This window comes from Pseudophryne corroboree, chromosome 5, assembly GCF_028390025.1.
Source record: "Pseudophryne corroboree isolate aPseCor3 chromosome 5, aPseCor3.hap2, whole genome shotgun sequence".
NCBI lineage: Eukaryota > Metazoa > Chordata > Amphibia > Anura > Myobatrachidae > Pseudophryne > Pseudophryne corroboree.
This window is the reverse complement of record NC_086448.1, coordinates 733364518-733391121: the sequence shown is the minus strand read 5'-3', so window position 1 is coordinate 733391121 and position 26604 is coordinate 733364518. Positions and strand designations below refer to the sequence as shown.

At 42.3% G+C, this 26604-nt stretch overlaps 1 long non-coding RNA gene across 1 annotated transcript; it reads left to right on the top strand.

Moving 5' to 3' along the window:
• Positions 1 to 17663: 17663 nt before the first annotated feature.
• On the top strand, positions 17664 to 25061 carry LOC134929395 (uncharacterized). The gene is made up of 3 exons (XR_010178536.1): positions 17664 to 17778; positions 18766 to 18906; positions 24617 to 25061. It is a non-coding gene; the product is annotated as an uncharacterized LOC134929395 (long non-coding RNA).
• The last annotated feature ends 1543 nt before the right edge of the window (positions 25062 to 26604 follow it).

Below are 26604 nucleotides of genomic sequence, written 5' to 3'. Positions count from 1 at the left end.
ACCAGTGACCTCCGTACATTGGAGGGGATTATTAAATAGATGGACATATATCTCGGTCATATGATTACACTCACATGACCAGAATCTTATGTGTATTATTAGAAGTTTATATATGGTTAGGCAAATATTAAACTAGTGCCACGTGATGTGCATTACGTGACCCGCATCACGTGATCAGGAAGTAAGAAGAAAGTGTACATCTGAAAGGCAGTTACCACAGAAACAGTCATACAATGAAGGTATTCAATAAATATACATACAAACAACAGAAAACTTGTGCTGGTGATATTTCATAATCAGATTTTCTTTGTGAGAGGGGAACACACTGAAAAAGAGGGAAATTGCAAAGGAAAAAAATTATTCAGTGAGAAACAAAAGGGAAAACAGAATTTTAATACCTACAGGTAAATCCTTTTCTCCTAGTCCGTAGAGGATGCTGGGGTCCACTTCAGTACCATGGGGTATAGACAGTTCCACAGGAGCCATGGGCACTTTAAGACTTTTCAAGGGTGTGAACTGGCTCCTCCCTCTATGCCCCTCCTCCAGACCTCAGTTATAGGAACTGTGCCCAGGGAGACGGACATTTCGAGGAAAGGATTTACTTTTATACTAATGGTGAGATTCATACATGCTCACACCTCAACCATGCTGCACAACATGGCATTCAACATAACACACGCCAACAGGCATGAACCATTTACAGCAACATGCTGAAAACAAAGATAACACAACTTGTGTAACTCTAATGAACAAACTGCAGGTAAATTACGCACTGGGTCGGGTGCCCAGCATCCTGTACGGACTAGGAGAAAAGGATTTACCGGTTGGTATTAAAATCCTGGATGCTGGGGTCCACTTCAGTACCATGGGGTTATACCAAAGCTCCAGTACGGGCGGGAGAGTGCGGATGACCCTGTAGCACCGAGTGACCAAACTTGAGGTCCTCATCGGCCAAAGTGTCAAACTTATAAAATTTAGCAAAAGTGTTTCACCCTGACCAAGTAGCTGCTCGGCAAGGTTGTAATGACGAGACCCCCCGGGCAGCCGCCCATGATGAGCCCACCTTTCTAGTAGAATGAGCCTTTACCGACTTCGGTATCGGCAATCCTGCCGTGGAATGAGCATGCTGAATAGTACCTCTGGTCCAGCGCGCAATGGTCTGCTTAGAAGCAGGACACCCAATCTTGTTGGGAGCAAACAGGTCAAACAGAGCCTCTGTTTTCCGAATCCGAGCTGTTCTAGCGACATAAATTTTCAAAGCTCTGACCGACTTCAAGAGACTTTGACTCAGTGAAAGTGTCAGTAGCCACTGTCACCACAATAGGTTGGTTTATGTGGAAAGATGAAACCACCTTTGGAAGAAAATGTTGGCGAGTTCTCAACTCTGCCCTATCTTCATGGAAGATCAGATAAGGGCTCTTGTGAGACAAGGCCCACAACACAGACACCCGCCTTGCAGATGCCAAGGCCAAAAGCATCACCACTTTCCAAGTGAGAAACTTCAATTCTATCTCCTGCAGAGGCTCAAACCAATCCGATTGAAGGAACTGCAACACCACATTAAGATACCATGGTGCCACCGGAGGCACAAATGGAGGCTGGATGTGCAGAACCCCTATCACAAAGGTCTGAACTTCTGGAAAGGAGGCCAATTGTTTTTGAACTGATAAGGCCGAAATCTGGACCTTGATTGACCCCAATCTAAGGCCCGCATCCACACCAGCCTGCAGAAAATAGAGAAAAACGTACCAACTCAAACTCTTCTGTAGGAGCCTTCTTGGATTCACACCAAGACACATATTTTCTCCAAATACGGTGGAATGTTTAGACGTTACTCCTTTCCTAGCCTTAATAAGAGTGGGGATGACTTCCTTGGGAATACCCTTTCGGGCTAGGATCCGACGCTCAACAGCCATGCCGTCCAACGTAGCCGCGGTAAGTCTTGATATACACACGGCCCCTGCTGTAGTAGGTCCTCTCGAGGAGGAAGAGGCCGAGGATCTTCTATGAGCAACTCCTGAAGATCTGGATACCAAGCCCTCCTTGGCCAGTCTGGGGCAATGAAGATTGCTCGAACTCTTGTTCTTCTTATTTTGAGAACTTTTGGAATCAGTGGAAGTGGAGGGAAAACATATACCGACCGAAACACCCACTGGGTCACCAGTGCATCCACTGCTATTGCTTGAGGGTCTCTCGACCTGGAACAATCATAGGCGTGCGCAGCTAATTTTATTAGGGGGTGCACAGCCAGAGGGGCATGTCTAGCATTGCCTTGTGGGTTTGTCTAGCATCGTCTTTAGGGGGTGTCTAGAACTGCCCAGGGACATGTTTACCACTATTTTACATTATCTCAGTAAAATCACATGGCTTAATCTAATTTCTCCCTAGTTCGTAATAATAAAGTAGATATAATACACCCAACAGAAATAAAAGGAGACATAATGGTGCGACCGCGGCCGGCCGGTACTGACTCTCCGCTACGGCATAATCCTTAGTCCTATCGCTGCTTACACTTCCCCAACCTATCCCATACCCAGTGCTGGAACTAGGGATTGGTGGGCCTAGGACTAGGTGCATAGCATATGCATTCCTCTTCCCACCCACACCCCTTGCACTACACCCTGATTTTGAGTGGGCCACTCTGAAAAGTACGGGATATTTAGGGGGCTGAACCTTTCAGTTTTAATATAACACAAGTAAGTTTATAATTTACACATGTGCCATCGGAGACACATTGGCCTCTTTCTATTCCATCAGACCCCAACTCTACAGGACAAAAGTATTTGTTGTACATGTCCCCATGCTCACCAGCTACTGACAATAGTGCCCCTTATTCACATTATGCCACACAGTGTGAGCCGATGTTCACAGTGTGCCACACAGAATGAGACAAAATTCACATTACACCACACAGAGTGAGTCAAAATTAACATTACGCCACACAGTATAAGGCAAAACTCACATTATGCCACAAAGTATAAGATGAAACTTACATTACGCCACCAAGTATGAGCAGAAACTCACAGTACGCCACACAGTATTAGTGGAAACTCATATTACGTCACACAGTATGAGCCACATTCACATTATGCCACACAGTATGAGCCAAAATTCACATTATACCACACATAATGAGCCAAAATTCACATTACGCCACACAGTATAAGCTGAAATTCACATTACACAATGTTAGGTGCCGCGGTCCGCGGCGCAGCTCAGTCTGCTTCCGAGCGACGCTCACGGCTGCCGCACCTCCCTCCCTGCCTGCCCGCCACCTAGCAACGCCAGGACGCCGTGCGTACTGTAGCCGCCGGGTCCCTGGCAACGCTAGGACGCCGGGCGTCCTCAGCCGCTGGGTCCATAGCAACGGGGACGCCATTGGCGGACCGCGTTCCCCGTTGCCAGATAGGATTGATTAGTTGCTCGTGCAGCAGGGCAGCTGCACGCAACTAGTAATTAGGGTCTGGGGGCTGGTCTTGCTGGCCCTCCTGTCATTGGCCAGAAGGGTCTTTTTATGGGAGCCAGCACACTGCAGCCTCGCCGGTGATAGCTTCCTGTATGCTGTTCCTGCCTTGCAACGTCTGTTCCTGGTCAGCTGTATCTGGTCGATCCTGCTCCCTGTGCTCCTGAGTTCTGGAGTTCTGAAGCCGGTCCTGGGAATCCTTCCTGTCCAAGTGAACCTGTTGCGGTCATCTGGGGGTTCTCGCTTGTTGGGGTTCTCTCCCGGTTTCGTGAGTAGCGGCTTCTGCCGCATGTTGCGGCCTAGGCCGCTTAGTCCTTGTTTTACTTTTGTATTGGTGGTTTTTGCAGAGGTTTCCGCTTTTCACTGTCCTCCCCGGAACTCGGCGGTGCCGTGTGGGGGAGTGGACAGTGGTATCTTTTGTTGTTCTTTTCCTTTGGCGGCGTGCCGCACATATATTTAGTTTTAGGGTAGTTAGTAGCCCCTAGCTTCTTTTTGCTTTAGTTAGAGGTCCCCTTGTTATTATCCTGTCTCGGTTCACGCCTTGTCTCATTCTAAGACCTGGGGGCATCGGAGTTGGGCAGACCTAATCCGCCCTTCAAACGCGGCTGCCGTGGGCCCAAGAAACCATAGTCACTCAGGCGTGAACTGACCACACGGGTAAAACAAAGGAGTTAGGGTGCTAGGGGCTATTCTCGTGCCATCCCTTATTTCAGCGTCACGTCCTGGTGCTCTGGACTCTCTACACAAACATCTCTCCAGTTCTGAGCATCAGGAACGTAACACATAAACAGTATGAGCCAAAATTCACATTACACCAAACAGTATGAGGCGAAATTCACATTATGCCACACAGTAGAGACAGATACACATAATGCCCCCAGCGGTGCCACATACCTGTAATGCCCCCAGTAGTGCTCATCGTTATTATTATATAAGTGATAAGTATATATATATATATATATATATATATATACACACACGCACACACAGATTCAACAGGTCCGGCACTCTAACTTAAAGCAGCAATGGTCCTGGTGCCTTCCAAATGTGTTCAACAGCAAGTGATGTAAAGGCGGCGCTCAGCGGACTTCTTACATGCAACAAACAACACTGTACTAGCCACAAGAACAGTACTAACGTTTCGGAAATTTTATTCCTTCATCAGAGTACTCTGATGAAGGAATAAAATTTCCAAAACATTAGTACTGTACTTGTGGCTAGCACAGTGTTGTTTGTTGCATGTAAGAAGTCCGCTGTGCGCCACCTTTAAATTGCTTGATATATATATATATATATATATATATATATATATATATAGCAGGTGGGGGTGAGCGGCGTGCCTAGGCGCGCCTGTGCCTTAGCATGCCGCCGAGCGTACGCAGACATATATCTGTGCATGTATACAGAGGCCTTCCCTTTTTCTGACTTTTTTTTTTTTGCAATCGTAAAGAATTATAAGGGAGCGCAAATACAAGTAACAGAAAGTTTATTTCACATGTATATATTATACAGTCAACAATGCTAACAATAGATGTTCACACCTTCCATGGAGAATGGATGCTTTGTATAGAGGTGAAATTCCAGATCACCTACTTGGTAGCGGCCATTACAATTTGATTGCGCAGGTATTGTAAAGGTATTTATTATCATATAAAAAAAAATAATTTTCCCTGCGCCTAATTTTTTTTTTTTTTTTTTTTGCACCTACAGTCTACATATGTTCTTTTTTTTTTTGAGGGGGGGAGGGGTAACACACACATTTTATATATATATATATATACTGTATATATTAGTGATGAGCAGGTTCGGTTCCTCGGAATCCGAACCCCCCCGAACTTCACCCATTTTACACGGTTCCGAGGCAGACTCTGATCCTCCCGCCTTGCTCGGTTAACCCGAGCGGGCCTGAACGTCATCATCCCGCTGTCGGATTCTCGCAAGATTCGTATTCTATATAAGGAGCCGCCCGTCGCCGCCATTTTCACTCGTGCATTGGAGATGATAGGGAGAGGACGTGCAGCGTTCTCTCAGTTGTGTTCAGTGTGCTGCAAATATCTGTGCTCAGTGTGCTTGCAAACATCTGTGCTCAGTGTGCTGAAAATATCTACGTTCTCTGCCAGAAAAATGCTCCATATCTGTGCTGCATTGTAGTATATAGTAGGAGGACAGTGCAGAATTTTGCTGACCAGTGACCACCAGTATTATATCAGTACGGTACAGTAGTCCACTGCTCTACCTACCTCTGTGTCGTCAAGTATACTATCCATCCATACCTGTGGTGCATTTTAGTTGTGCGCAGTATATATAGTAGGAGGACAGTGCAGAATTTTGCTGACCACCAGTATATAATATATAGCAGTACGGTACAGTAGTCCACTGCTCTACCTACCTCTGTGTCGTCAAGTATACTATCCATCCATACCTGTGGTGCATTTTAGTTGTGCGCAGTATATATAGTAGGAGGACAGTGCAGAATTTTGCTGACCACCAGTATATAATATATAGCAGTACGGTACAGTAGTCCAGTGATGTGCGGTGAGGTCACTGGTTGGGGAGGCACTGGCAGCTAACAAGCCCCCCCCCCCGAGAAAAAAAAAAGTGTGGTCCCCCGATACATCAATAAAACCAGCACTAGGCAGAACCAGCCAGGGGGGGTAATGCCACAGCAGGGGAGATACTCAGTGTGGGGTCCCCCTGCCATAACATTAATCATCCCCCCAGCCAGTCAGCCCAGGGTTGGAATTCCTCGTAAAGTGGGAACCCCGAAAAATAAAAATGGGGTCCCCCCTCCCGAGCAATAACCAGCACTGGGCTGATAGCCCAGTGCTATGCCCCGCACCCCTGGGGTTCATTGTGTGTTAATATTGTTCTTTACAGGTGGCCTACAGGTCCCAGCAAGCCTGCCCCAGCATGCTGGCACTTGGAGAACCACAAGTGCCAGCATGCCCGGACATAAAGGGCCAGCTGGCACCTGTAGTCCACCTGTAAAGAAAATATTAAAATAAAACACCACACGGTCTTAAAAATAAGTTTTATTAAACTGGATCTTCACCTGGGGGCGGCGGCCTTTAAGCTCTTTTGCGTGGCCGCCGCCTTCCCAGGGCTTCCAGCGTCTTCACCTGGTGGGCGGCGGCTGCTAAGCTCTTTTGCATAGCCGCCGCCCATCCAGGACTTCCGGCGTCTTCTTTCTTCAGGAGCTCTTCACAGCTTCTCCTCCGCCGTCGGACTGACACTCCTCTGCCTCGCGCTGACTTATATAAGTCAGCCGGAGGGGGCGGGGTGATGACGCGGCGAGCCGTGATTGGCTCGCGGCGGCCATCTTGAATTTCAAAAATGACGCTGAGGCGCCATTTTTGAAACTGGTACCGCTCCGCTGCCAAACTCTGCATGCTAAAGGTAAACCTCCGCCGCCCGCACCGCCGCCCGCTCCACCGCCGCCCGCACCACCGCCGCATCCCGCCGCCCGTACCACCGCCGCATCCCGCCGCCCTCACCTCCTCCACCAGCGTCGCCCACACAGTGATTGACAGCGGATCCAGTGACGGATCGGCTGGTCAATCACTGTGGCCTCACTGACAGGGACGTGCTTTCGTAGGTTGAAAGCACGTCCCTGTATGAAAGCGGCACCTCTAATGGTGCCGCTTTCCCATATATTTTCAATGGGCTTTTACTGCCCATGGCTAATCCCCGCCCATGCCCGCCCCACGCTCCCATACCTTTCCCCAGAGACAACGGGAGGCACCACGATCGGTGCCTCCCAAACACACAAGGAGGGGAGCAATGATAAGAATAATATTAAGAGGATACATATGACACAGAATATGTGTCATATGCATCTTCTTTGTATTATCTTAATCATTAATGACTGCACGTCCCTGCAGTAGTCCACTGCTCTACGTCTGTGTCGCCAAGTATACTACAAAAGTTCAGTAAAATGGCCCAAAAATCAAAATTAAAAGCATCTGATGAGAAGCGTAAACTTGCCAATATGCCATTTACGACACAGAGTGGCAAGGAACGGCTGAGGCCCTGGCCTATGTTCATGGCTAGTGGTTCAGATTCACATGAGGATGGAAGCACTCATCCTCTCACTAGAAAACTGTAGTGCCACTCCTAGATGGGCCAGGTGTTTGTGTCGGCCACTTGTGTCACTTAGCTTAGTCACACAGCTACCTCATTGCACCTCTTTTTTTCTTTGCATCATGTGCTGTTTGGGGACTATTTTTTAAATCTGCCATCCTGTCTGACACTGCAGTGCCACTCCTAGATGGGCCAGGTGTTTGTGTCGGCCACTTGCGTCGGTTAGCTTAGTCACACAACTACCTCATTGCACCTCTTTTTTTCTTTGCATCATGTGCTGTTTGGGGACTTTTTTAAATCTGCCATCCTGTCTGACACCGCAGTGCCACTCCTAGATGGGCCAGGTGTTTGTGTTGGCCACTTGTGTCGCTTAGCTTAGTCACACAGCTACCTCATTGCACCTCTTTTTTTCTTTGCATCACGTGCTGTTTGGGGACTATTTTTTAAAACTGCCATCCTGTCTGACACTGCAGTGCCGCTCCTAGATGGGCCAGGTGTTTGTGTCGGCCACTTGTGTCGCTTAGCTTAGTCACACAGCGACCTTGGTGTGCCTCTTTTTTTCTTTGCATCATGTGCTGTTTGGGGACTATTTTTTAAATCTGCCATCCTGTCTGACACTGCAGTGCCACTCCTAGATGGGCCAGGTGTTTGTGTCGGCCACTTGTGTCGCTTAGCTTAGCCATCCAGCGACCTTGGTGCACCTCTTTTTTTCTTTGCATCATGTGCTGTTTGGGGACTATTATTTAAATCTGCCATCCTGTCTGACACTGCAGTGCCACTCCTAGATGGGCCAGGTGTTTGTGTTGGCCACTTGTGTCGCTTAGCTTAGCCATCCAGCGACCTTGGTGCACCTCTTTTTTTCTTTGCATCATGTGCTGTTTGGGGACTATTATTTAAATCTGCCATCCTGTCTGACACTGCAGTGCCACTCCTAGATGGGCCAGGTGTTTGTGTCGGCCACTTGTGTCGCTTAGCTTAGTCACACAGCTACCTCATTGCACCTCTTTTTTTCTTGCATCATGTGCTGTTTGGGGACTATTTTTTAAATCTGCCATCCTGCAGTGCCACTCCTAGATGGGCCAGGTGTTTGTGTCGGCCACTTGGGTCGCTTAGCTTAGCCATCCAGCGACCTCGGTGCAAATTTTAGGACTAAAAATAATATTGTGAGGTGTTCAGAATAGACTGGAAATGAGTGGAAATTATGGTTATTGAGGTTAATAATACTATGGGATCAAAATGACCCCCAAATTCTATGATTTAAGCTGTTTTTGAGGGGTTTTTGAAAAAAAACACCCAAATCCAAAACACACCCGAATCCGACAAAAAAATTTCAGGGAGGTTTTGCCAAAACGCATCCGAATCCAAAACATGGCCGCGGAACCGAATCCAAAACACAAAACCCGAAAAATTTCCGGTGCACATCACTATATATATATCTATATATATATATATATATATATATATATCTATATATATATATATATAGATATATATAGATATATATATCATATTGAAGAAGCACTCCTAATAAAAAGATTACTTTGCTGGTGCCTTCCTAGGTACCTCTACGGGTTCACCGAATAGCTCCATCGCTGCGGCACTCAGAAACAATATTCAGACAAGACAGGTGTAATATCAAATATATTACATCTGCCTTGTCTGAATATTGTTTCTGAGTGCCGCAGCGATAGAGCTATCTATCTATCTATCTATCTATCTATCTATCTATCTATCTATCTATATATATGTATATATAAAATATGATACTCCCAAAACAAATTCCCCCTGGCTGGCCCCCTCTCCTTCCTCTGCAGAAACTGACTCAGCTGCGTAGTTTACTTAATAATTTTACTATAGTCACTCATCTCAGCGGAACTGGCCTGGAGGATTTCTGTTGAATTTGCCCTCCACTCCAACTTCGTACCTTCCTGATAGGAATACTGTCCGCCGTGTCCGGAGGCTTTGAAATTGGTGTGGCCGTGGTGGCACGGCAACACAAGAGAGAGTGCGGGCGGGAGGAGAGGGAGGAGTAGGACGCGAGGCGTCACATCATGGGACGGAGCCGGAAGGTTACGTCAAGTGTGGCCGCTGGCTAGAAAAGGCATTCTAACTACTGCCACTCACATGACCAGGCGACGGGCGCAGCAGGAGAGGGGCAAACGAATGTGCAGTGATCACTGTGCTGCAGAGAGGTGGCATGTGGGGGGTGACAGACATTAGGGGGGGGCCTGTGCGCACCAGGCACCCCCCGTGCGCACGCCTATGGGAACAATATCTCTGAAGCTTCTTGTTTAGACGGGATGCCATCATGTCTACTTGAGGAACTCCCCAAAGACTTGTTGCCTCTGCAAAGATTTCTTGGTGGAGGCCCCACTCTCCTGGATGGAGATCGTGTCTGCTGAGGAAGTCTGCTTCCCAGTTGTCCACTCCCGGAATGAAAATTGCTGACAGAGCTCTTACATGTCTTTCTGCCCAGAGGAGAATTATTGTCACCTCTGCCATTGCCGCTCTGCTTTTCGTTCCGCCTTGCCTGTTTATGTACGTGACTGCTGTTAAATTGTCCGACTGGATCTGCACGGAATGATCTTGAAGAAGATGTACCGCTTGTAGAAGGCCATTGTAAATGGCTCTCAATTCCAGAACGTTTATGTGAAGGCAGGCTTCCTGACTTGACTATTTTCCTTGGAAGCTTTCCCCCTGTGTGACAGCTCCTCAGCCTCGGAGACTTGCATCCGTGGTTATTAGGACCCAGTCGTGAATCCCAAACCTGCGTCCCTCTAGTAGGTGAGAACTGTGTAGCCACCACAGGAGCGAAATCCTGGCTTTGGGGGACAGGATTATTTTCCGGTGCATGTGTAGGTGGGATCCGGACCACTTGTCCAACAGGTCCCACTAGAATACTCTGGCATGAAATCGGCTAAACTGTATGGCCTTGTAGGCCGCTACCATTTTCCCCAACAACCGAATGCATTGATGGATCGACACGCTTGTTGGTTTCAATATTTGTTTGACCATTTTCTGGATTTCCAGAGCCTTTTCCACTGGATGAAATACTCTCCGTACTTCTGTGTCCAGAATCATCCCTAAAAAGAACAATCTTGTTGTCAGTTCCAACTGTGACTTTGGAAAATTCATGATCCAACTGTGTTGTTGGAGTATTGACAGGGAGAGTGCGATGTTCTGCACCAACTGTTCCCTGGATCTCGCTTTTACCAGGAGATCGTCCAGATAAGGAATTATATTGACTCCTTTTTGACAAAGGAGGACCATCATCTCCACCATCACCTTGGTGAATACCCTTGGTGCCGTGGAGAGTCCGAACGGCAACGTCTGGAACTGGTAATGGCAATCCTGTACTGCGAATCTCAGATAAGCTTGGTGAGGAGGATAAATGGGAACATGCAAGTAAGCATCCTTTATGTCTACTGACACCATGAAGTCCCCCTCCTCCAGACTGGAAATCACTACCCTCAAGGATTCCATCTTGAACTTGAACCTTTTCAGGTTTAAAATCGGTCTGACCGAGCCATCTGGCTTTGGAACTACGAAGAGGCTTGAATAAAACCTTCTGCTTGCTGTGACAAGGGTACCAGGACAATTACATGATTCTGACATAATTTTTTTATTGCCGCTATTACTGCCTCTCTTTCTGGAAGAGAAGCTGGCAAGGTCGAATTGAAAAATCGGCATGGGGGGACATCTTGAAACTCTAGTTTGTACCCATGGGACACTATTTATAAGACCCATGGGTCCAGGCCAGATTGAATCTGGATTTTACTGAAAAGCTTCAGACGTGCTCCCACCCAAACGGACTCCCGCAAGGGAGCCCCAGCATCATGCTGCAGATTTGGCAGAAGCAGGGGTGGACTTCTGCTCCTGCGATCCGGGAGATGCTGCGGATTTATTTCCTTTTCCCCTTCCCCTACCTGCAAAAAAGGGGAAACCTTTGGCCTTTTTGTATTTGTTGGGCCGAAAGGACTGCATGTGAGAGTGATGTGTCTTTTTTGCCAGTGTAGGAGCATAAGGCAAGAATGTCGACTTACCTGCGGTAGCCGCCAAGACTAACGCATCCAGCCCATCTCCAAACAAGGCCTCACCCTTATACAGGAGAGCCTCCATATTTCTTTTGGAATCTGCATCAGCATTCCACTGGCGAATCCACAACGCCCTCCGAGCCGATACTGCCATGGTAGCGGTTCTTGATCCCAAGAGACCGATATATTTCACTGTTTCTAGTATGTACGAAGCAGCGTCTTTGATATGACCTACCGTTAGGAGTATCTCGTCTCCATCTATTGTGTCAATGTCTAATGACAAGTTTTCTGACCACTTTTCAATAGCACTACTCACCCACGCACAGACAATGGTAGGCCTGAGTAGTGTCCCATTGGCCACATCAATAGATTAACTCACTCGCTTGCGGTCTGTCGGCTCCTTAAGTGAAGCCATTCCAGGCGCAGGGAGAAACACCTTTTCTCTTTTATGACAGGGCCCTGTCTAAAATGCGGGGTGACTCCCACCTTTGGGAAAAAGATAAGCTGCCTGAATTCCTTTTGGGAATCTGAAATTTATTTTCAGGTTAAATCAGACTCCCTCCAAGAGACTGTTCAACTCCTGAGGTGGAGGGAAAATTACATTACTTCTTTACTAAAGTAAACCCTCTCCTTGTGGTAAAAGAGGGGGCTTCGTAACTTCTAACACCACCTTTATAGCTAAAACATGTTTTGAATGCTTTTTTTGCTAACTTAGGACATATTCCCCTGGAATCACTCTTGTTGACACAGGAATCAGAGTCCGTGTCGGTATCAGTTTGTACTACTTGTGCAAATTTGTATGTGACCCAGAGGGTCCCTGTGGATGAAAGGCAGAACTATTAAAAATCACATCTTCAACAGATTGTTTTTAGTTTTCTGCATGAGATTCAGTCCAACCTCTTACTGATATGATTCACACTATCATGTAACCTTTCACCCAGTCAGGCTCTTGGTGTCATATTACACCTCTGTGTCCCCAACATGTCTCCCACAGAGGAAGAGTTCCCTGCCACAGACATGTCACACACATGCACAACCACACCACAGACACTCCGGGACTTATAGGGGACAGACCCACAGTAAAATCTGTCAGAGGGACACAGATAGGATTTGCCAGTTCACAACCCAGCGCCAGTAACACAATGTCTGTGAACACAAAATGCCCACTGACATGCAGCGCTTTTATAATGTTAATCACACAATTATATAGCACCAAAGTCACTGTGCCCCCCCCCCTGTTTTGCACCCTGATACTTGTTCAGTAGTGGAGGAGGACCAGCGTTGTCTCTGCAGCCCGAGGAGAGAGAGAAAATGGTGCTGAGCAGTGTGCTGGCTGACTGAGGAGGAAGCTCCACTCTTCAATGGCGTGTTTCTCCTCAGCTTTTATGAGGTAATTTTTTATACTGGCGGGGGTAGGACTGTGCCTCAGCAACTTATGCCCCTTATTTATGCCAGTTTCCATAGGTTTCATGCTGCCCAGGGCGCCCCACCCGCGCCCTGCAGTGCCTGTGTAAGTGTGGGCAACATGGCGCGCTGCGCTCCCGCCAGCCGCGTGGTACCTTTATCCGTCACTTTCTTGATTGAAGATCTGTCTTCTAACACTCACCTGTCTTCTGACTTCTGGCTCTGTGAGGGCGGTGACGGCGTGCTGTGGGAGTGAGCATCTAGGCACGGCTAGCATTCAGTTCTCTTCAGGAGCTAATGGTGTCCTGTCAGCCAGAAGCAGAGCCATGAAACTCTTTAGGAAGTTGGTTCCTACTTCTGCCCCCTCAGTCCCACAAAGCAGGGAGACTGTTGCCAGCAGTTCTCCCTGAAAATAAAACACCTAACATAAGTTTTTTCAGAGAAACTCAGTAGAGCTCCTCTGGAGTGCATCCAGTCTGCCTGGGCCCATGGCTCCTGCGGAACCGTCTGTACCGCATGGTACTGAAGTGGACCCCAGCATACTCTAGGACGTATGAGAAAAATTTATTCTTTATACAGATATGTATCTATATATATATCTATATATATATATATATATATATATATATTAAGGACTCTATTCCATAGGGGAATGATGAGTAAACGTCTAAACCTTTTATTTGTTTGTTTTTTTGTTGTTTGTTTCTTATTTACAATGTATACACCTTACAGGTGTTGTACTAAGACCTGTATATATGCATACATACAGTATGATACAGGTTGAGTATCCCATATCCTAATATTCCGAAATACGGAATATTCTGAAATACAGATTTTTTTTGAGTGAGAGTGAGATAGTGAAACCTTTGTTTTCTAATGGCTCAATCTACACCAACTTTGTTTAATACACAAAGTTATTAAAAATATTGTATTAAATGACCTTCAGACTGTGTGTATAAGGTATATACAGTATGAAACATAAATGAATTGTGTGAATGTACAACCATTTTGTTTAATGTACAAAGTTATTAAAAATATTGTCTAAAATGACCTTCAGGCTGTGTGTATAAGGTGTATATGAAACATAAATGCATTCTGTGCTTAGACTTGGGTCCCATCGCCATGATATCCCATTATGGTATACAATTATTCCAAAATATGGAAAAATCCGATATCCAAAATACTTCTGGTCCCAAGCATTTTGGATAAGGGATACTCAACCTGTGTGTATATATATATATATATAGATTCCCCCCAAGGGACAAAGAGGAGAATGCGCAACGAAGACGAGGAAAGAGGGGCAGTGGGAGGAGGATCCCAAAAAAATTGAAAGGCCAACAGAGCAACACAGAATCCAACAGAGTGGATTATTCAATCTCACAAAGAAACAACTATCCAGCTCGCAGAGTGAATTATTAGAACGTGGTTTAAAGTTTGCACCCGATGCTCATGTTAATAAATTCGACCTATTCATCGACTTAAATAAATTCATTAGAACTTTGACATTACAACGACATTTCTTAAAAAATCCATATGTCTCTGGAACCCAACAAGAATCAAATGTGGTTTCCCTGCCATCTAAGTATTACCCTATAGAGTCAAGAGGTAGCTACATAGAAATATTTTTCGAATCAGTCAAAGATTTTAGAGCTCTAAAAGTTAAATCAGGGAAGTACGACTCCAATCTGAAACCATCTGAGAAACAAGCTATCAAACAATTAAAAACAGATAGTAGTCTGGTAATTAGACAGGCTGATAAAGGAGGGGGGGTAGTTATCCAAGAGAGAGATAACTACCTCAAAGAAGCCTATAAAATACTTGACGATGTGTATACTTTTGAAAGACTAAAGGAAGATCCATCTGGAAGGTATCAAGAAAATTTGTATGCCTTACTAAATAAAGCCAGAAATAAGAAAATATTGGCTGATAAAGAGTTTGATTATTTGTTTACAAAACATCCAACAATAGCATTATTCTACCATATCCCCAAAATTCACAAAGACAAATATTCTCCTCCAGGTAGGCCTATCATCTCAGGGATTGATTCCCTGACAGCCAATTTGTCGCATTATGTGGATTTAAAACTGCAAGGATACGTAAAAGAGCTCAAGTCATATCTAAAAGATTTTACATCTTTACTGAGAGAATTACAAGACTTTAGTTGGGATCCTAAGTATGTTTTAGCTGACAATAGACGTCCAAGCCCTGTATTCTTCGATTCCTCACAATAAAGGCATAGAAGCAGTTCGATTAGTGCTTGGTGAAGATAAGCAAATTTCGGAAGATATGAGGGTATTTCTATTAGAGAGTATTGAATTCATCTTGACTCACAATTTTTTCAAATTTGAAACAGAGTTTTTTGTACAAAAACAGGGTACAGCAATGGGCACAAAATTCGCCCCGGCCTATGCAAACATCTTAATGGGCAGTTGGGAGGATATGTTCATATATGGGTCCGAGTTTGAGGCTGTACACATTAAATATTATCGACGCTATATCGATGACCTGATCATTATTTGGGAAGGAGACAATGCTAGTATTGAGAGATTTGTGAGCTACATTAATAATAATGACCATAATTTGAAGTTTACTTATAAACGTCATAGAAACGCTATTGACTATTTGGACTTGAAATTGGAAGGCTACAGCAATGGTAAAATTCTAACATCAACATATTTCAAAGAAACAGACGCAAATAGTTTTATCCCTGCTGATAGTTGCCATTTAAAAAGGTGGAAAACAAATGTTCCATATGCACAGTTCTTAAGAATCCGTAAAAACTATAGCAATACGGAGAAGTATTGGGACCAGTCAGGTAAATTATATGAAAGATTCCTGGAGAGAGGTTATGATCAAAGCGAATTAAAGGAAGCCCAATTAAGAGCATCGAATGCAAACAGGTCTGAATTGCTACTTAACAAACCGAAGAAAGAGATCGATAATAGAAAAGGCCGTCCATTTATAACACAGTACAACAAAGAAAACTTCAAAATTAAGAAGACGTTGGAAAAACACTGGGGAATCCTCTTAAAAGACCCAATATTGGGTCCACAACTCCTGGAAAAACCTGTTGTCATCTACAAAAAAGCAAAAAATTTGAAGAACATCTTAGCCCCAAGTGAGCTTCGGCATGGTAAAGACAACATCCATACACTTGAGAAGAATGAAAATAACTTTTTGGTTAAGAAACCAGGGTGTTTTATTTGCAAAAAATGCATCTGTTGTAAGCATTTCGACACATGTCCAAAATTAAATAAGAATGGGAGTTTGGAGAAAATTAAATATAAAGATATTTTAAATTGCAACTCCAACTATGTCATCTATCTTATAACATGTGGTTGTGAAATGCACTACGTAGGAAAAACTAAAAGAAGTCTAAAACTTTGTATACAAGAACACCTTCAAAATATAAAAAATAAAATTCAAACCCATAGTCTGCCCAGTCATTTTCTGAAATTTCACAATTCAGATATAAGTAGCTTAAAATTTTCCATTTTAGAACAAATATTAGAAAATCCCAGAGGTGGCAGTAGGGATTTACAGTTATCTAGGCGCGAATCCTTTTGGATATATGAACTCGACACACTCACCCCAAAAGGGTTAAATGAGGGCATAGATATTGTGTCATTCATATAATTTTTCTTCTTGTCCCTGGACACCATTTTAGAATCTTTTAGCTAGGGGAACAATAATTCATAAGTGATGTCACTTTTTGAACTGTAAAACAATGATCAATTATATAATCATCCATATGTATTATGGGGAAAATGGTATAGTGGTTTATTAACTTATCCTTTTCTGTGAATAATTTAACATCTATAACTATATTAAGTATTGGAGGAACACTTTTAAAAGCTTGTTAAAAATGTGTTAAAAACCCGTTAAGAACTCCCCTAACAACTAAAAAGTTAAAAGAATCTATTAAAATTAATTAAGAACTTTTCACTAACTAAAGGTATACTGATTGGGAGCCATGTCTATAGCTTCTTATAGTTTCAAGTCGGATTGGTGTCTGAAAAAGCTAATTATATATTTGCCATGTATGGAACGCAGTATGTGTTCCATTTGATCAGCTTAGATAGGTTAGAATTAGCCACGTGATCTGAAACATAATGTTTACTTAATTTCCATGGTAACTGGCCAGTAGCGTTGCTGCAGTTTACCAGTAAGACCGGAGCGACGTAGGAACGCGCTTTGCTTGGGCGCACGTCAGCCGATGGTCTTCATGGCAACTAAAATGAATACAGAGCCGAGGCGGGCGCGAGCGCCTGCGTGCACGAGAGCGTTCGCCGTGATGCTATTCGCGTCATCTAAAGTTCTCCATGGCAACAATACGGCGCCGATGCTGACGTGCGCGCCGCGACGTCAGTCGTGACGACATGTGTGGGCGTTCTCTTCCTCATATATAGGAACAGATAGTGTTCCAGTTGCTGGATCTATGCCTATCAAGAGCAATTTGAAAGTGAGGCTTGACACACAGACAGGAAGCATAGGACGCTCCTGCATTTAATTTAATACCAATTAAAGTAATTAACCTATATAATTCCTTTGGATTCATTTATAAAAATTCAATACAAGTTGTATATTGGAAGGGATGTTATTCACTATGAATCATGGTTGTTTATATTTAGGAAAGTATGTTAATTACCCAGAAAAAAGACTGTTCATAGATGTAATCAATTAACTGGAATACAGGAAGTGATGCAATGCTAGAGAGGAATATAAACCTGAATGGAGCTTTCAGAGCTCATTCAGAGTGAGGACAGCATTGAGGACAGCAGCAGATTACAGCTACCAGTAAGTAACCATTTAAGAATTTTGGTTTAAAGGTTATTATATCATATTATTGATGGTGTTTTAACACCAAAACTAAGAAATATATTTTGCACCACTTATGCACTTTAAAATACTTTAGATATATTTGTTAAAAAATATATACTTTTTCACATTAATTATAATGTCAATTAATTATAACGTTTTTTCACTGGGATTAGGTAAAAAAGTTTATATAATAATTTTTAATGATATCAAACACATTCGTATTAATTAATTTATACACATATTTGATTTAAAAGCTGTGGACAAAGAATCAGAACAGTCCTGTATGCTGTCCATATGAAATTTGGATTGTCTTGCACTGAATGCTATATCGAGTTAAATACTGAGACTTTTGTGAGTATCCAATTGGGGCATTTTAAATATATTGCTTAAACATATTTTTAGGACTAATTGGATAATCCTGTGTTCACAGAATTGATTTATAGGGACTCCATCCCAACTTCTACTTCTCTTCAGTCAGAGAGTTTTTGTTCTTACATATAAAAAGTAAGTTTTTTTTAAAGCTCAATATGGATGGTATGATTGATCATTGTTACGATTAAGCCTGCAAACCTCATGTGTATGCTCTATTGTTACGATTAAGCCTGCAAACCCCATATGTATACTTATATATCAAAGTCATTAGTAAAGATGATTAAGGACATATCAAATGTTTAAACAAGTTAAATGCTATAAGGGTCAAATATTATAAAAATAAACTTGGGCCTTTTTTAACACTACTTGTATTGGATATATAAGGTATTGTCCAAATTGGTTTTGTATGTAAAAAAACCTACTATCTAACAATACCCATATCAGATCACTCAGCTAATCTCCGTATGGATATATCCATATATATATATATATATATATATATATCTATATGGTAATCATTTTGTCACATTGATGATTGGCAATTTTACGCTATTGTTACTTATGATTGTTATTGATTTTGTTTTGTTAAAGACACCCCTGAGGAAGTCTGTTTAGACGAAACGCGTTGGGTGATAAACATTGTGGGCGGACTGGCTGTCATATGAGCTCCTCCCTGGCTGGGGTGGACAGCAAGTCCATTTAAGATCATACCCCGCGATTGTTAAGATATATGTAAGAGTTTTTCTATTTTAGGAAAAAAATGTAATAAATTTTATTGGAAGCTATGGATTAATGAGTGTTATCGCTGTCTGGGTGAATCTGGTGAGAGGGTCTTTTTCAGAATCACCACTCCGAGGTCAAATTCATTTAGGAGTATCCTTGAAGGAATCACAAAGAGACTTTTTACACAATAGAGCGCTCTCCGTACAACCATTTCTTTTTTGATATATATATATATATATATATATATATATATATCTGTAAAGCGGCTCATGAAGCTAAGATAACCTCTGATTCTTGTTAATAGATAAATATGATAAGTTAAATATTATACACTAAGGTCAATATATTGAGCTGGGGTAGATGTTATACATTGGAAAAACCACCAGCGGGACCGCTTGTGTGGATCCTCACGATGGACCATCATCCTCAGGTTAGTTGAACCTATCGCACTAACAAAAAGAGATTCTTGATAATAAGAAATAATTTATATAACAGAATTCAACTCAATGGCGTCATACAGACCATCTGGATGTAAAGAGTTGAATTTTAACATCCAGAAGACCTCCCTTGTGCAGAGTCTGTTGTATCTGTCACCTCCTCTATTTGTGGGGGCAATTTGCTCAATGCAAACTATGGAAAGACTTGAAGGATCACTTTTGTGTTTTAAATTGAAATGTCTAGAGATGCTGTGTGTCAGGCATTTTATTTAGAATGTTACGACGATGTTCCATAAAGCGTGTGTGTATAGCTCTTGTAGTCTTACCTACATATCTTAAACTGCATCCACATGTTAACAGATATATTACAAATTTATATTGGCAATTCATAAAGGATTTTAGGTGGTATATTTCATTAGATGACGGGATCGAGGTTGTTTTACGTTCCATATGAGAGCACATAGTGCACCTAGATCTGCCGCATTTGTCGAAACCCAGAGGTCTACTGGTCAGCCAACTGGAGCCACCTGTCAAAGGATTTTCAGTAGAAATTTTCAGATGACTGGGGGCTAAGATATTTTTCAAAGATCTATTTTTTCTTTAAATGACCTGCGGTTTAGAGTGTAGGATACCTCCTAAAATGGGATCTTGCTTCAAAATTCTACAGTTCCTCCCAATTATTGATTTTATCTCTTGAGCACAGTTGTTGTATTTGCAGACAAAGGCCATGTCTCTCAAAGTGGCCCCATAAGCTAAGATAACCTCTGATTCTTGTTAATAGATAAATATGATAAGTTAATATTATAGACTAAGGTAAATATATTGACCTGGGGTAGATGTTGTACATTGGAAAAACCACCAGCACAGTTGTTGTATTTTCAGACAAAGGCCATGTCTCTCAAAGTGGCCCCTTGTTTGTTGTCTGTGTAGGTCTCTCTCTTTTTTGGTTGGAGAAGACTTTGTCCATGTCCTGAACTGGATTCTGATTCTGGATAATCTCTTTGTTTTAGGGATTCAGTGAGATCTCTGACCTGTGTCATAAATACATCTGAGTCAGTGCAATTATGTCTCAGGCGCATTAGTTGTCCCTTAGGTATGTTATTTTTCCATGGTGCATAGTGAGCACTCTTATAATGTAGATAAGAGTGTGTGCTAACTGGCTTGATGTAGTTGGAAGTAAAAAGCTGATTATCTCTACTATTGTAGGTTGCTACTATTGAAAAGAAGATTTATGAATTGAAAAGATCTATGGAAAAGTATAAGAGAGATTTGAAAGTAAAGATAGAGTGATACAAGAAAAGGTGATTAAATATGAACAAGGTCTTATGGACACTAAACAAAGAAAATGTAAACAAGATCTATAGGACTAGGAAAATAATATGGTGAGAACTTATAAATACAAAAATAAGAATAAAAATATAGAGACTTCACATGATTCTAAGAGAAGGACATTCCATGACAATGATAGTCAAAGAACAATAAGACGGGGGGGGGGGGGGGGGGCATACTTTTGACCAGAGAGATTTCACTCACCCCAATCGATATGCAAAATCGAGACATTATGGAGTCGATGACATCGACTCACCTACTGTGTTACATACAAATATATATGATAAGGACAAATCAGGGGGCCATAGAGAATCAAGACACACCTGTCCCTACAATCTAGAATGACATGAGAATAGAGGGGATTTTTTTAGGAGCACGCCCAAAGAACACTCGTTGCCCATTAACACACAAAAATGTAAGAGAAACTCCCAAAAGGAGAAGAGATTTAAGCGTAGAGGATGCAGAGGAGGGAGGTGTGGAAAAGAAAAACCCAAGAAGGTTCTCATACCTAATACAAAGTCAAAGCAAAGTGTTTTCAATCTTTCTAAAAGAACCCTCTCTGAATCTGAGCTCTCCCTTTTGAAGAGAGGCCTCAAATTCTCCCCTACAACGAGTCCCAACATATTTGAATTATATGTAGACCTAAACAGGTTCATACGTACTCTGTGTTGAAATAGATATTTTGCAAAGAAAAATGTACAACTTAAAATGATGATTCACTTCCCATTATTCTAGATGAAACAGATAGTGTAATGCTTTCAACTCTAGAGGAACTGTGGGAACAGAATAACGTAGCCCCTACTACATTACCCACAGTAGAGAAAATCTTTGATGTTAAAAGAGGATTTAACATCAAACGAAAATCTGATTATTTTTTTCCGATTTCTGCAAAAAGTAGCTGCATTGAGTCCTTTTATAAAATCCCTTTAGAAGCTTTCAAGACCTTAGTAGGCAGAATTCAGACAAACTCAGATCTCCCTCTAACCTTACCAGACAGGATAAAAGAGCTCTAAACGTTCTTACAAAAGACACTTCAATTATAATAAAAGAAGCCGTCAAAGGCGGAGGCCTAGTTGTCATGGATCAATCATACTATATAGATGAGGATAACAGACAGTTGAAAGACAAGAAGTTCTACAAAACTCTCGAAAGCGATCCAACACCCAATTTTATCAGTGAACTCAAAACTCTATTAGATCATGCTCTTTCTAGGGGGGGTTCTATCCAGAGAAGAACACCTATTCCTGCTCCCTCACTTCCCCACCACTCCCACTTTTTTTATTTTCTCCCCAAGATCCACAAGTCCCTGACAACAACCCCGGGTCGCCCTATCATTTCAGGCATTAATTCCCTCACGTACAATCTTTCTTTTTGTATAGACACTTTTTTACAACCTAGAGCAGCCTTTTTCAACTGGTGTGCTGCGGCACACCAGTGGGTAGGTGTGCCGCCGCTCGCCAGAGGTGCCCACAGCACAGATCTGCCACCGCCACCTGCTGCCAGCCAGACCGGCAACCAGAGACCCGCCGCCAACCAGATCGCCGCCCGCCAGACAGTCCCACAGCAACCGGCAGCCAGATATGCCTGCTCGGCCAGCGCTGCACTTCCGTACCGCGACAGCTAGCCCGTGACCTATATGGTGAGTCATAGGCCACGCACCGCATGTCGCATCCCGCTCACCCACACACTCCGTGCTGCGTGGTCCGTGGTGCAAAGCACTGACCTAGAGTCTCCCTATTAAGATCTCCTCTAAAGGACACCACAGATTTTCTTGATAAAATTCAATCCATACAGTGTAAAGACACTTATGCCTTTTTAACTTAAGATGTGCAGGCTTTATATATCACATCCCTCACTCTAAAGGAATACAATCCATTCTGAAGAAACTTTTGGCTGATGATGATCTCAATTGGGACCACCAAACTTTTCTTCTTGATTGTATTTCCTTTATTCCTTTTTGTTTTTGGACACTTATTATTTACAGATCATGGGTATGGCCATGGGGACCGGGTTCATGCACAGTTACGCAAATCTATACATGGGTAACCTTGAGGATACCCATGTGTGGGGTGGAGGCTGGTCTTCTATGGCCGTTATATTAATGACTTATTTATTATTTGGGATGGGGATTTAGAATCAGCCACTTCCTTTGTCACTCGCCTTAATTCCAATCATTATAATTTATCCTTCACTTCCACCTATAGCAGGAATCGGCAGACTTTTGGATTTAACCCTTGAAATTAGAGATAATCAGATTTTTACTTCCAACTACATCAAGCGAGTTAGCACTTACTCTTATCTACATTATAAGAGTGCTCACTATGCACCATGGAAAAATAACACACCTAAGGGACAACTAATGTGCCTGAGACGTAATTGCACTCAGATGTATTTATGACATAGGCAAGAGATCTCACTGAATCCCTAAAACAAAGAGGTTATCCAGAATATTTTCTGAATAATGCTCTCGAAGAAGTCCAGGACATGGACAGACAAAGTCTTCTCCAACCAAAAAAGAGAGAGACCTACACAGACAACGAACAAGGGGCCAATTTGAGAGACACGGCCTTTGTCTGCAAATACAACAACTTTGCTCAAGAGATAAAATCAATAATAGTGAGGAACTATAGAATTTTGAAGCAAGATCCCATTTTAGGAGGTATCTTACACCCTAAACCGCAGGCCATTTATAGAAAAAATAGATCTTTGAAAAATATCTTAGCCCCCAGTCATCTGAAAATCTCTACTGAAAATTCTTTGACAGGTGGCTCCAGTTGGCTGACCAGTAGACCTCTGGGTTTCCACAAATGCGGCAGATCTAGGTGCACTATGTGCTCTCATATGGAACATAAAACAACCTCGATCCCGCTACCATCATCTAATTAAATATACCATCTAAAATCCTTTATGAACTGCCAATCTAAATTTGTAATATATCTGTTAACATGTGGATGCAGTTTAAGATATGTAGGTTAAGACTACAAGAGCTATACACACACGCTTTATGGAACATCGTCGTAACATTCTAAATAAAATGCCTGACTCACAGCGTCTCTAGACATTTCGATTTAAAACACAAAAGTGATCCTTCAAGTCTTTCCATAGTTTGCATTGAGCAAATTGCCCCCACAAATAGAGGTGGTGACAGATACAACAGACTCTGTACAAGGGAGGTCTTCTGGATGTTAAAATTCAACTCTTTACATCCAGATGGTCTGTATGGTGCCATTGAGTTAAATTGTTATATAAATTATTTCTTATTATCAAGAATCTCTTTTTGTTAGTGCCATAGGTTCAACTAACCTGAGGATGATGGTCCATCGTGAGGATCCACACAAGCGGTCCCGCTGGTGGTTTTTCCAATGTACAACATCTCCCCCAGGTCAAGGTATTGACCTTAGTCTATAATATTTAACTTATCATATTTATCTATTAACAAGAATCAGAGGTTATCTTGGCTTTACGAACCACTTTACAGTCATGTGTGTGTGTATGTATGTATATATATATATATATATATATATATATATATCAAACAAATACTCTCCCTCTGCGCTAACTGGTATACTTAGTAAGGACTGTCACCTTAAATAAAACAAGGGGAAATTTAATGAAGGCAGCCTGATTCTACTAAGTCCCCTGTTAGACGGAACTAGAAATACCAGAAAGCCCCGGTGATTTATGGGATTTCCCACCAAGCACGTATGAACGAGTCGTATTGTATCGTATCGTATTTTACTGTTCGTATAAACAACTGTACGTTCCAGTCATTCGAGGTATGACCCAAGGCACCATCATGATGTTCTTTCTTCCTTTTTTGTTGTTGCCCGCTTTCTGTCTGCTCGGACATATTTTGTATAATTACATGTTCCTTTTATGTTTTAATGGAATGTATTATTCTAGTCTAGAACTTTTATTGTATTTAGTTTTGATAAATTCTTCTGCAATTATAGATGTACCCCTGATGAAGTCTTTTGTATAAGATGAAACGCGTTGGCTATTTGTATTGTGATGTTATCTCCGAACCAACTATAAGGAGAAGGAGGAGACTGTTGTCAATCACCTACAATTGTATTCAACGCTAAGAGTCATACTGCTTAAAGTGTGGAATAACACATCTCCTCTGTATCAATATTGATTTTGAAGTTATTATGTATTTTAATAAATTCTATATGTTGGAACATGTTATTACTTTGTTTTAAACATCATTAACCATTCATGGGTTAAAAAAATGGGTGTTGATATGACCCCCTGGCGCCGAATCTCCTATTGTTTGTATGTATATATATATATATGTATATATATATCATACTGTATGTATGCATATATACAGGTCTTAGTACAACACCTGTAAGGTGTATACATTGTAAATAATAAATAAGAAACAAATAACAAAAGAAAAGGTTTAAACGTTTACTCATCATTCCCCTATGGGATATAGAGTCCTTAATATACTGTATGTATATACATATCTGTATAAAGAATAAATATTTCCCTTTTGTTTCTCTCTGAATAAATTTTTTCCTTTGCCATTTCCCTCTTTTTCAATGTGTTCCCCTCTCACAAAGAAAATCTAATTTTCAAATATCACCAGCACAAGTTTTCTGTTGTTTGTATGTATATTTATTGAATACCTTCATTGTATCACAGTTTCTATGGTAACTGCCTCTCAGATGTACACTTTCTTCTTACTTCCTGATCACGTGATGCGGGTCACGTGATGCGCTCCAAGTGTTGAGATGCACGCCACGTGGCACTCTTTTTATATTTGCCTAACCATAAATAAACTTCTAATAATACACATAAGATTCAGGTCATGTGAGTGTAATCATATGACCGAGATATGTGTCCATCTATTTAATAATCCCCTCCAATGTACGGAGGTCTCTGGTCTTCACTTCCAGGTCACATGATGCGGGCCACGTCATTCACTTCAAGGGCTGAGATGCGCGTCACTCTGCACTATTTACATGTGTGCCAAACCATCTACAAATATCTACTCGTATACATAGGATTCCGATCGCATGAATGCAATCAAGTGACCGAGATAAGTGTGTAGTTATTTACAAATCTCCTTCAATGTACGGAGACTTCTGGTTACGCGAGTACAGTCACATGACCATAACATCGGAGGCTTAGGTCTATCATACCAAATTTGTCTGACAAATAGAATTAAAGCATTAACGTGCACATAATCGGATGCGGTCATGTGATAGGGTGAATTTGTCATTAGAAATCTTTTATATGGTAAAATATATAGTTATAACACTCGTTTTTAGATTTATTTATACTCAATAGGTAATGGGACCATGTATGATTACTATATATATATATATATATATATATATATATACATATAACCAAGAAAAAAGCAGGCGGCACTCCAAGGCTTTTAAATGAATGAATTTTAGTGCACAAACTTCAGTGCATATTGTCAACGTTTCGGGGCATAACACCCCATCATCAGGATAACAAGTGTGTAAAACAGCAAACATATTTATACTTACAAGATCCCGCGTTCACCTGCCCGCTGCCGCACGCCGGTCCGGAACTCCGCCGCACTTCCGATGACATCTGACGGAAGTGACATCGTCCCATGGGCAGTACCGCCAGCCACCGCCGGGCGCAGTCCCCGGGCTCTGCCAATCTTCCTGTCACGTGAGCTGGATGCGGCGTCATCCAAGGAACAGCACCGCAGACGGGCTGGGAGGGGAAAGCACAGGGCTAGTTACCATGGCAATTGCCATGAAGCAACATTATAGCAATGAGTGATGTACTATCAGTGCATAATAAACAAAGTGATATAATTACAGAATATATATAAAATACAACATACTGTATATTGTATGTATTAGTAAACTATAATATTACATAATGTGCATAGTGCATTTATACATAAAAATAAAAACTACCCTGCACAGGATTCTGGATAACCAAAACC